We start from the raw sequence: 10,571 nt of genomic DNA, 5'->3' as shown, positions 1-10,571 counted from the left end.
GATCTCTCAGGCTTCCCTCCTCCACACACTGTCCTATAGCTGCCTCAGGCTGAGTCCTCTGACTCCCGCCCTCCGGATGTCCAGTGCTCCCCAGATCCACCTCCAGTGAAGGCTCTCAGCAATCCCCCACCCCCACCCCATCCCAACCATCGTAGGACTGGCTCTCTCAGGACCTGTTGGGTTCAGGAACAGCATTAGGTAAAAGCCCGTCACCACTGATTGGTCATTTTCTGCATGTCCTTCAGGGGGATAAGGCCCTTCCTAGGCTCTTTTACCCACGCTCTGGGGGCCTCATCCCTCTCTCCCTGAAACTGGAGTCATTGGTTGGGAAATTGAGCACCAATAAGACTCCTGAGTGCTTCTTGCCCAGGTCAAGGACTCAGGCTATAATGGAAGCCGAGGAGTTTCTAGTTCATTCTTTCCTGTTGGGCATGTCCTTGATATCATCAGAAGGTCTCCATGAGGACCACATCTGTTTTTGTGTGTTCTTATGGACTTTTAAGACACTTGTAAGTCTTCAGGCATTTTACTAGACCATTGCTTCAGTTAACAGAGCTCTAACTAGTGTAGCTTAAACACACTCAATAAAGCTGCCACAGCACCTGCCATCACATCCACATTTAGGCAGTAAGAAGAAGGGCCGGGAGAAAAGGGAGTGCTTTCCTGGAACACCCATCCAGTCGCTTCCAATTACATCTTTTTTGGTCACTCCTATTTGCAAGGAAGGCTGGGAAGGGGAGTGTTTTAGCCAGACACATTTCTAGTCCCAATAAAATATCAGAGTTCTGTATTAAGCAACGTAGTAAGAATGGATATTGGGTAAGCAATTAGCAATCTTTGCTCTACTACTTTTTTTTTTTACTGAGGTCGTATTGGCTTTTGACATTGCATAAATTTCAGGTGTATATTATTATAGTTCAGCTTTTGCATAGATTGCATCGTGTTTACCACCAATAGTCTAGTTTTTATTGATCACCATGCACGTGTGCCCCTTTACCCCTTTCTCCCACCCCCGACCCCCTCTTCCTCTGGTAACCACTAATTTGTTCTTCTTAACTACGTGTTAGTTTATCTTCCACATATAAGTGAAATCATACAGTGTTTGTCTTTCTCTGTCTGGCTTATTTCTCTTAGCATAATACCCTCAAAGTCCATCCATGTTGTTGCAAATGGCACAATTTTGTCTTTTTTATGACTGAGTAGTATTCCATTGTGTATATATACCACATCTTCTTTATCCATTCATCAGTTGATGGGCACTTGGGTTACCTCCATGTCTTGGCTTCTGTGAATAATACTGCGTGCACTACTACTTTTTATACCTTATCTTTCTTGTTACTCTTGGGCTAGATGTGTTTTGGAAGTCAGAATTCCTTGAACTTTATAAAAGTGATATGGAGCTCTACACATAGTATATGACACCCCCGCTGGGGTCCACTACAGCACTATGTAGCCCACACATTCACGTTTCTGGACTGTAGTGAAATATTTGAACAGTCACCATGAGTGCAATAAATAAAACTGTAAATGACCACACACCAGTTCAGGTCGGATTTCATCACCTAACCAGTTTTTACGCCAAATTTAGGAAAAAAACAATTTTGAGAACTTTTGGAATTTTGCAGTTATGAATAAGGAATTGTGTATTCTTATCTTTCTTAGGAAGAAAGCAAGGCTCTTCTTCCTTGAAGAGGTTAAGTAACTCACTCAAGGTCATGCAGCTGTAAGTGGTGGAGCCAAAATTAGAACGTGGGTTTTTCTAACTCCAAAGTAAGTGCACAGGGAAAAGAGGCCTGCGGGAAGCTGACTCTGTGATGATGCCCAGAGTCACACTGAAACTACACGGGCCCACTCAGGTAGAAGTCTGCTTCAGGGAAGGTATATTTAAAGCAAAGTGTGATAAATACATTTTAAATGCACTATGGATAAGCTTAATTTGTAAAGAAACCATGTTATATACTCTAAACAGTTCAAATGACTAGAGTCCTCATCTATTTCTTATATAGTCCAAAAAGCCTACTCTATACTATTATTTATATAAAATAATACATTTTTATATCACACGTACATGGGACAAAATTCAAAATGTACCAAAGTGAGAAGTGATACCAGTCTCCACCACTCCTTCCCGGAGACAATTGCAGTGAGTTTTTTTGTGCAACTTTTCAGAGATGGCACCTAATCTAGAAATTACCAAACATTATTAGCGGTTTCCTCTAGATAATGGGATTAAAAGTGATTCTGGGGCCGGCCTGGTGGCGCAGTGGTTAAGTTCGCACGTTCCGCTTCTCGGCGGCCCAGGGTTCGCCAGTTCGGATCTCGGGTGCAGACATGGCACTGCCTTGCAAAAGCCGTGCTGTGACAGGCGTCCCACATATAAAATAGAGGAAGATGGGCATGGATGTTAGCTCAGGGCCAGTCTTCCTCAGCAAAAAGAGGAAGATTGGCAGTAGTTAGCTCAGGGTTGATCTTCCTCAAAAAAAAAAAAAAAAAAAAAGTGATTCCTTTTCCTTCTTTGTTATACTTCGAGACTATTGTGATTTTGTGCCAATTATTTAACCCCACGGAGCCTCAGTTTCGTCCTTGGTAAGATGGAGATGTAATATTGTCTGTATAGTACATGTATATAATGTGCTTTTCCCAGACTCCAGCCCAGAGCGGGCCCCGAATCCCTCCGCCTTCAAGTTTGGGGTCAGGCCACAGCACAGCCAGGCCCGGGCTCCAAGTGCATGGGTGTGCGCTGGCTGCTGACCTCGTTGTTCCCTGGGGACCTCATCTTTGTGTAGTGAGGAAATGAGCAGGTGAGATGTCGGGGCAGGCAGGCCTTAGAACCTCTCCAGAGTTCTCGTCCACCCCCTCCTGTCTTTCCCCGTTTCTTCTCCAGCCAAAGCACTCCTGGGCCACATCTCTGCTTCAACGCTGCAGGCCCGGGTTCCAGGAAGATTCAGGGTCTTGCCTTTGTAGGGTTAAGGCAGTAAAAAATCATGTCACCACTCTCCTGTAATCTATAGGGACAGGCTTGGCTATATAATTTGTAGGACCTAGTGCAAAATGAAAATCTGGGGCCCCTTGTTAAAAAATTATTAAAAATTTCAAGATGAAAACAGGAGAGCATTAAAGTAAGTGCAGGGTTGTGCTAAATGCGGGGCCCCGTGAGACTGCACAGCTCTCATGCCCATGAAGCTGGCCCTGGATGGAGCTGAGATGTGCTCTGTCCCCAGGGAAGGCTGCCCTCCCCTCTCCCTGCCACTTTGGTAAGATGTTCACGAGCGTTGCCTCTTCTCCAGGCCACACCTGAGAGGATTTGCAGGAGAAATCAGGCCGTGGGAGAGATACTCAGGGCTCAGATGGAGGCGAGTCCAGCCACACACATGCACAGAGTTTGCTCTTTCAACCATCTCTTTGCCATCGTGGAGGTCTCAAACTGATGTTTATCTAGTCCAGGGTATAAATGTGTTTGAACATGAGTGTCTTTAGGTAGAGCACGCCCGATCTTGTGCAGCCACGGTCCCCTCACTCCACACTGCAGGATCGTGTAGAGGATACAACTGTCTGGCTGGCGTCCAAACATCTCAAAACCTGAGGACCTTACACCTCATGAGTCAACTTTGTTCATTTTCAGTCAGATCTTCCCTGGGAGCCGGGAGGAGAGATTACTTCCAGCAACTCCTTCCCCTCTCCAGGGACCCCACTGTTAATGGGTCTTTGTACATCTTCGCAGAGATAGCATGGCTTTGAGCTCATCTGGATTTTAATCCTGGGCCCACTAATTGACTGGGGTTATAGGGGTTATCTGATATAAACTAGAGCTCACTTCTGCTAAACGGCTTATTGATATGCGTCAAACATCTTTAAAATGCCCATATCCCTAGTTAAATTATTGTCTATCTGTAACAAGAAATACTATACAGCCATTAAAATGAATGAGGAAGCTCTCTATGTAACGATGGGAAACATCTCTAAGATATATTAGGAGAAAAGGGCAAGGTGTGCTTGTAGTACACCAATTTTTGTTTTTAAAAAATTCAGGTTATACATACATACATCTGCTGTTTACACTTATAATCTCCAGGAGCATAAACAAGAAACAAATGCTGGGGCCACTGAGTGGGGACCTGGGAAATAGGAGTTGGGGGAAGACTTCCTTCCCACTGTGTACTCGTCTGTATCAGTTGACTTTTTTACCACGTGTATGTTTCCTATCTAAAAATAAGTTTTTTAAAAAAACAAAGTACATCCTTTAACCCACTAGTTCCACTTCTGTAACTCTATCCAAATGAACCAACTGGAAAGGTAGAGCCAATGGTTGGCACAAGATGATCACCATTCATAAATACTGAAACATTCGAAATAAACAGTGTTTAACATTAGGGGAGTGTTTAAAGAAACTGAAAATACACGATGGAATTTTATTCAGACAATACATGTTTACATAAAACATCTTGATGTCACTGTGAAATGGTTATGAGACAATGTTAAACGAAAGAAGGGTGGTATTTATTTATCAATCATCACGTAACTTAGGTATGTGCAGCATTGTTTTTAGTGTTTATAAACGTTAGCTCATTTACACCTCAAACAACTCTATGTGGTAGATACTAATATTATTCTCATTTTACAGACGAGGTAGCAGGGATAAGGGCTGGCACACCTTGCTCAGGGTCAGACAGCTAATAAGGATTCAAGCCCAGGACAATTCCACTCTCTGACCACTCTGTTCCTCTGCCTCTCTAGATAGTTATACACACTCCTGTGCATCAACAAAATTGTGTATATGCACAGTATGATTCAGCTACCATTTTTAAAGCCTAGAAAAAGTACTGGAAGGAATTATGCCAAGTATTATCAGTGATTGCCTCTGGACAGTGGGATTAAAAATGATTTCTCAGGGCCAGCCCCATGGCCAAGTGGTTAAGTTCACATGCTCTGCTTCAGTGGCCCAGGGTTTGCCAGTTTGGATCCTGAGAGTGGACCTGCACAACACTCATCAAGCCATGCTGTGGCAGCATCCACATTGAAGAAATAGAATGACCTACAACTAGGCTATACAACTATGTACTGGGGCTTTGGGGAGAAAAAAACAGTAAGATTGGCAACAAATGTTAGCTCAGGGCCAATCTTCCTCACCAAAAAAAAAAAAAAAGCATACTTTAAAAAAATGATTTCTGTCCCTTCTTCTTTATCCTTTTTTTCTACTTCAGAAAATGTCTACACATATTCATTTTATTAGCAGAAAAAAGGGAGGGGGGGGAAGAAATCTGATTCCTTATAACTCCTTCCCACTGAACCTAGATTTTTCTGGAGGCTGCCCTCATGCCTCCACAAATGATCTCTACCTGGGGAAAATGGTTTTTCTGACCCGCCCTGCTCACCTCCCTGGTGTGACGGTCCTCTAGGGAGAGAATCTACTTTGTTTGTTGATGTCTTAAAGGGGCAGTGCAGAGAGCATGCACAGATCTCCAGGTGGGGCCTGACCTGCTCCAAGAGGGGAGAGTAGGTTCCAACCCAGAACCTACTTTTATCAGAGCAACCAAGGCTATGTTAACGCTGCCAGGTCAACTGAAACTCCAGCTTCTCTCACCCAAGCCCAGTTGCGGCAAGTCCACAGTGCCTTGTGTTTAGGCCACTGCTGTTTTGAGCACAAGTCAAGACGTTATATTTCTCCTAATCAATTTCTTGATTGAGTGTAGACTCAGTCTAGAGTCACATCTTACTTAGAACCCATGAAAGTCAGGTACCCTGTTTACCAAAGGGGCCAAACCCCCCCCTGCCTAAGGGCCCTCCCCTGATCCTCCCCACAGGGGCTCCTTTTGCACAGAGACGCCATCCCTGACCATTCAGTCTAAAGCGGCCCTATCCTTTATCCTACTTTAATTTGTACAGCACTTCTGTGAAATTCTCTTTTGAATTCGTCCACTTCTTTATTCGCACTCTCCTTGGGAGGATGTAAGCTCTATGAGAACAGGGTCTTGTCTGCTTTACCTCAAACGCTGCCTGGTACGTGGAAGGAGCTCAATAAATATCTGCTGAATGAATGAATGAATGAATGGAGTTTGTAAGTGCCGGCAAGGAGCTTTAGATGGTTTTCCAAGCCCATCTCACCACTTGCTGGCTGTGTGACCTTAGGCGCTTTCCAGAACCCCTCTAAATCTGTGTCCTCCTCTGTCAGCTGGGGACTGCAGTAATTCCCACCTCTTAGGGTCACTATTAAGCAAAAAGTATACGGCAAAAGGAAAAGTGCCTGGCACATAAATCCTAGCTACAATTATTTTTATTATCTCTCTGCCCAGTTTAGTGTCATCCTTGATCACCCTGCCTATGACCAAGTTGTGAACAAATCCCTTGAAGGGCACAGCATTCGAGACGGCATTGCGCTAGAGACGACACCACATGACTGTAGTCTGACCGGGAACACGCTTCCCCATCCCAGCCTCAGAGCGTTTCCAGGATCTTGCCTTTGATTGCCAGCGTTGCCCTGTTCTGCCAGCCTAGACAAGAAGAGGAAGTGAAAGCAGCCTGGCTCCATTCTTGGTGATCTTTCTTTTCCTTTGGAGGCTCACAGATCATCTGTTGGCTGACCTCACCCTGGGCTGACGCCAAATTCACTTTTTCCCCTGGGCTGCGCTGGGTCCCATTGTCTGGCAACAGAATACCTGTGTGCCCTCGCCTGATCCCCTGGGCCACCCCGCCAAAGCAGGGTCTCTGGCTCTGCCAAAGCAGGAAGGATGGGCTCTGGGTGTTGCCAGACTGCTCTGGTGGGGAGAAGCTAAGGGGTGCAGTGATGGAGGGAGAGAAGAGAGATCGCCCTGCAGGCCAGAAGGTTGTGCTCAGGATGGAGTCAGCAGCCATTTGTGATCTCCCAGAACACTGGCTGGAAAGTGCCTGAGATTCTCAGTACTTGGCATCTGTTCTTTAAAGACAGTTGCCCTGCCTCCTTGGGTAGAAGGCAAGTGCTCCTCGAAGGGGACACAGTTCTCAGCTGTCCTCTGCGTGCAGTTTCCTTGGTGAGAAGGAGACTCTAGCTCTTGCAGGCATTGAGAAGAGGCCAGATGGGCTGGACCAGGAGGCTGGGGAGGTGAGGCCCAGGTTGAGCTTTGTGACAGGGAGCTCTGTGTTGGGCACCCATGTGGGGCACCCCACGAGATGATGGGGAAATAGGGTGAGCCCAGGGTGGAAGGATGGAAGAGTACTTGTCTCCCCACGCACTTGGCCTAGCTAACTCCCGTTTGTCCTTCACATCTCGGCTTCAGTGTCACTTCCTCAAGGAAGCCCTCCCACCCCCCAGACTGGGTTAGATCCCCCGTCATCTGCTCCCATAGCCCCCACTTTTTATGCATAGCCCTTAGCTCTTGTTGCAACGTGCACCTGTCTCTCCCTTCACCCCATCCAAAAACACCACAGGCTGTGAGGGCAGTGGCCGCGTCTGTCTGGTCACCACCGACCCCAGCACCTAACCCGGTGCCTGCACAGATGAGGCACTCAAGAACACGGCGTGTCGGATGAATGGACAAGCGAGTGGAAGAATGGACGTATAAAATTGGGAAGGCACCTGCAGGGGTGCTGTTTCCCTCCTCGTCTGCCTCAGCCAGTCTGGCCTCCTTGTCACACAGAGGGCCTGGGTGTGCGGGGAGGCTGGTGTTCCATTTCCGATGCCTGGGCAGGGGAAGCTGGGGTTTCCCAAAGATCCGTGTCGTCATTGTTCCAGCTGCATAATGAATAACAGCCATTGTTCCCCAAGGATGAAGTCATTTCCCTAGAATCAACATAAAACCCGCAGGAAAGGAAACAGGGTTTATTGCACAACTACTGTGTGCCAAGCAGCTGGGTATCGCCTTTGATTCTCACAACTCCAAAGCAAACAGTTTCTATTTTTACAGATAGTGCAACTGAGGCTCTGAGACATTAAATAATTTGTCATGTGCATTAAAAAAAAGACAGAGCTGAAGTTTGGACACGTGTGTGGTCCCAAAGCCCCTACAAGCTGTGACGGAGGAGGGTGTCATGGCGAGCCACCCTCAGTCCTGAGTGCTTCTGGGATTGCCCAGGGCTGCCAACCTGCTTGCCTCTCAAAGAGGCACAGATGGGGAGGGCTTCCCAGAAAAGGAGGGAGAAGAGGAAGAGTACGAATAGAGAAATGGGACCAAGTGTGCTTCCATTTATTCCTCAGAGCTTTATTGAGTATCTGTGTCAGGCACAGGGGCTGGGGACCAAAGGTCATAAAAGACAGGTTACCCCTCAGGTGAACTGAATAAGAAAATCAGAAATTACAGTTCAGTAAGATTGACATTATTAGATCATTTATTCTTTTTTTTTTTCTGAGGAAGATTGGCCCTGAGCTAACATCCATTCCCATCTTCCTCTACTTTATACGTGGAACGCCTACCACAGCATGGTGTGCTAAGCGGTGCCATGTCCACACCCGAGAGATTCGAACTGGGAAATCCCAGGCGGAGGAGAAGGGGAACCTGTGAACTTAACCGCTGCACCACCGGGCTGGCCCTTTTTTTTTAAGTTTGAAGTTCTCTATACTAAAATGTGGTTTTTTTGGTGAGGAAGACTGGCCCTGAGCTAACATCTGTGCTAATCTTCCTCTGTTTTGTATGTGGGATGCCACCACAGCATGGCCAACGAGTGGTGCAGGTCCGCACCCGGGGAACCGAGCCAGTGAGCCCCTGAGGCTGCCAAAGTGGAACGCAGGGAATTTAACCACTAGGCCACGGGGCCAGCCCCTAATAAAATGTTTAAAAATACATACAGTAGCTCCATCCAAATGCGATGCCCAGGGCGTGGTGAACGCACACTCGAGAGGTTCCCAGCCCAAACTGAGGGACCAATCAGGGAAGGCTTCACTGAGGAGGTGACATCTGCACTGAGTTTTGCTAGGAAGGAGTTAGTGGGACAAAGTAGCACGGAACAAGTATTGCCGGCAAATGGCACGTGCAGAGACAGACAGAAGCACGAATCAGCGTGGCCCACTGAGAGAATTCTAGGTACAGGTCAATTCCTATGGCCAGGATGAGGAAGACGTTTTCCTGAAGTTCCCTTGGGAAATCGTCCCTCGGGCGCTTTCCACACTCTGGGTTTTCGGGATTGGGGTGCGCGATTGCAGGCCAGGTTTCCCTCCTTAGAGGATTAGCGCCAGAACCGGGAGCGGATGAACAGAGGAGGGGCGCCACCTGCAGGCGAGCGTGTGGAGTCAGCATGGAGTTCCCGCCTCCCCATTTGCCTTGGGTAAACAAAAATAATCCTCCCTTCTACCCAGGTCTGCCGAAGGGCTGAGCGTCACAGAAACCCTCTGATCTCCAGGAACGAAAGGCGAAATACGGAGAGGGTGATGTTTCCAAATGGAGCAGAGGAACTGAAACCCAAGTTAGGTACGATCGATAGGCTCAAAGGAGATCAACCAAAAGAAAGCTGGGATTTGCTCCTCACTCCATCCAACTTTATTAACAATCATAATGACCTGCCATTTATTGAGTGCTTGCAATGCATCAGGTAAATAGGTACACGGTGCTATGTGCTGAACATATTTCATCTCATTTAAATTCTCAGCAACAACCTTATAAGAGAGATATCACTATACCCATTTTACAGAGAACAAATGGCAGTTCAGAGAGGTCGAGTAACTCTCCCAGGATCACACAGCCAGGACTTGGCAAGCTGGGATTTGGACACAGGTTTGTGGACTCAGAAGCTCATGCTCTCAACCATTGAGTTGAGATGGATATGGCCACTAAGCAGGTCCAAAGAGGAACTCATCATCTTTGCCCAAAACTTGTTCCTCTTCCTCCTCCATTCCCCACTGCAGCAATGGCACTACCCTCCCCCATCCAGTTGCTCAAGCCAGAATCCTGAGTTTTGACCCCAAAATCACTCACTAGTTTTGTTGATTCTGTCTCGTAAATTTGTAACATTTTCCTGTTCTCTCTGTCCTCATTGCTGGGGCCTTAGTCCTGGCCGTGGCCATCTCTGAGTAGATGCTCTCTCAATCGTCTCTCTCCTTCCAAGCACTTGTGTGGCTGATTTATAATCCTCTCCCCCATCACAGACTCCGTGACGATGGGGCTCCACCAGTGTAATCCCAGTGCTTGCTTCACAGTAGGCACTCAATCCATATTTGAGCGACTGAAGATAGATGGGAATCGTTATTTCTGTTTCACCAATGTTATGGCTGAACTGTGTTCCCTCAAAACTCAGATGTTGCAGTCCTAACCCCCAGTCCCTCAGAATGTGACTGGAGATAGGGCCTTTAGAGGTCATTCAGTTAAAGTCGGGGTGTTAGGATAGGCCCTAATCCAATACAACTGGTGTCCTATGAGAAGAGGAGATTAGGACTCAGAAAACATGGGCAGAGGGATGCCCATGTGAGGAAAGTGGCCACCTGCACACCAGAGAGAGACCACAGACGAAACCAAACCTGCTGACACGATGACCTCGGATTTACAGCCTCCAGACTGTGAGAAAACGCATTTCTGTGGTTTAAGCCGCCCGGTCTGTGGTGTTTCGTTACGGCAGCCCTGCAAAGTAATACAATCGAGAAAGGACATCAGACTCAGAGAGGCCGAAGGACT

Source organism: Equus quagga, chromosome 20 (assembly GCF_021613505.1).
Source record: "Equus quagga isolate Etosha38 chromosome 20, UCLA_HA_Equagga_1.0, whole genome shotgun sequence".
Lineage (NCBI taxonomy): Eukaryota > Metazoa > Chordata > Mammalia > Perissodactyla > Equidae > Equus > Equus quagga.
The sequence above is the reverse complement of the archived record's forward strand: the minus strand, read 5'-3'. Positions refer to the sequence as shown.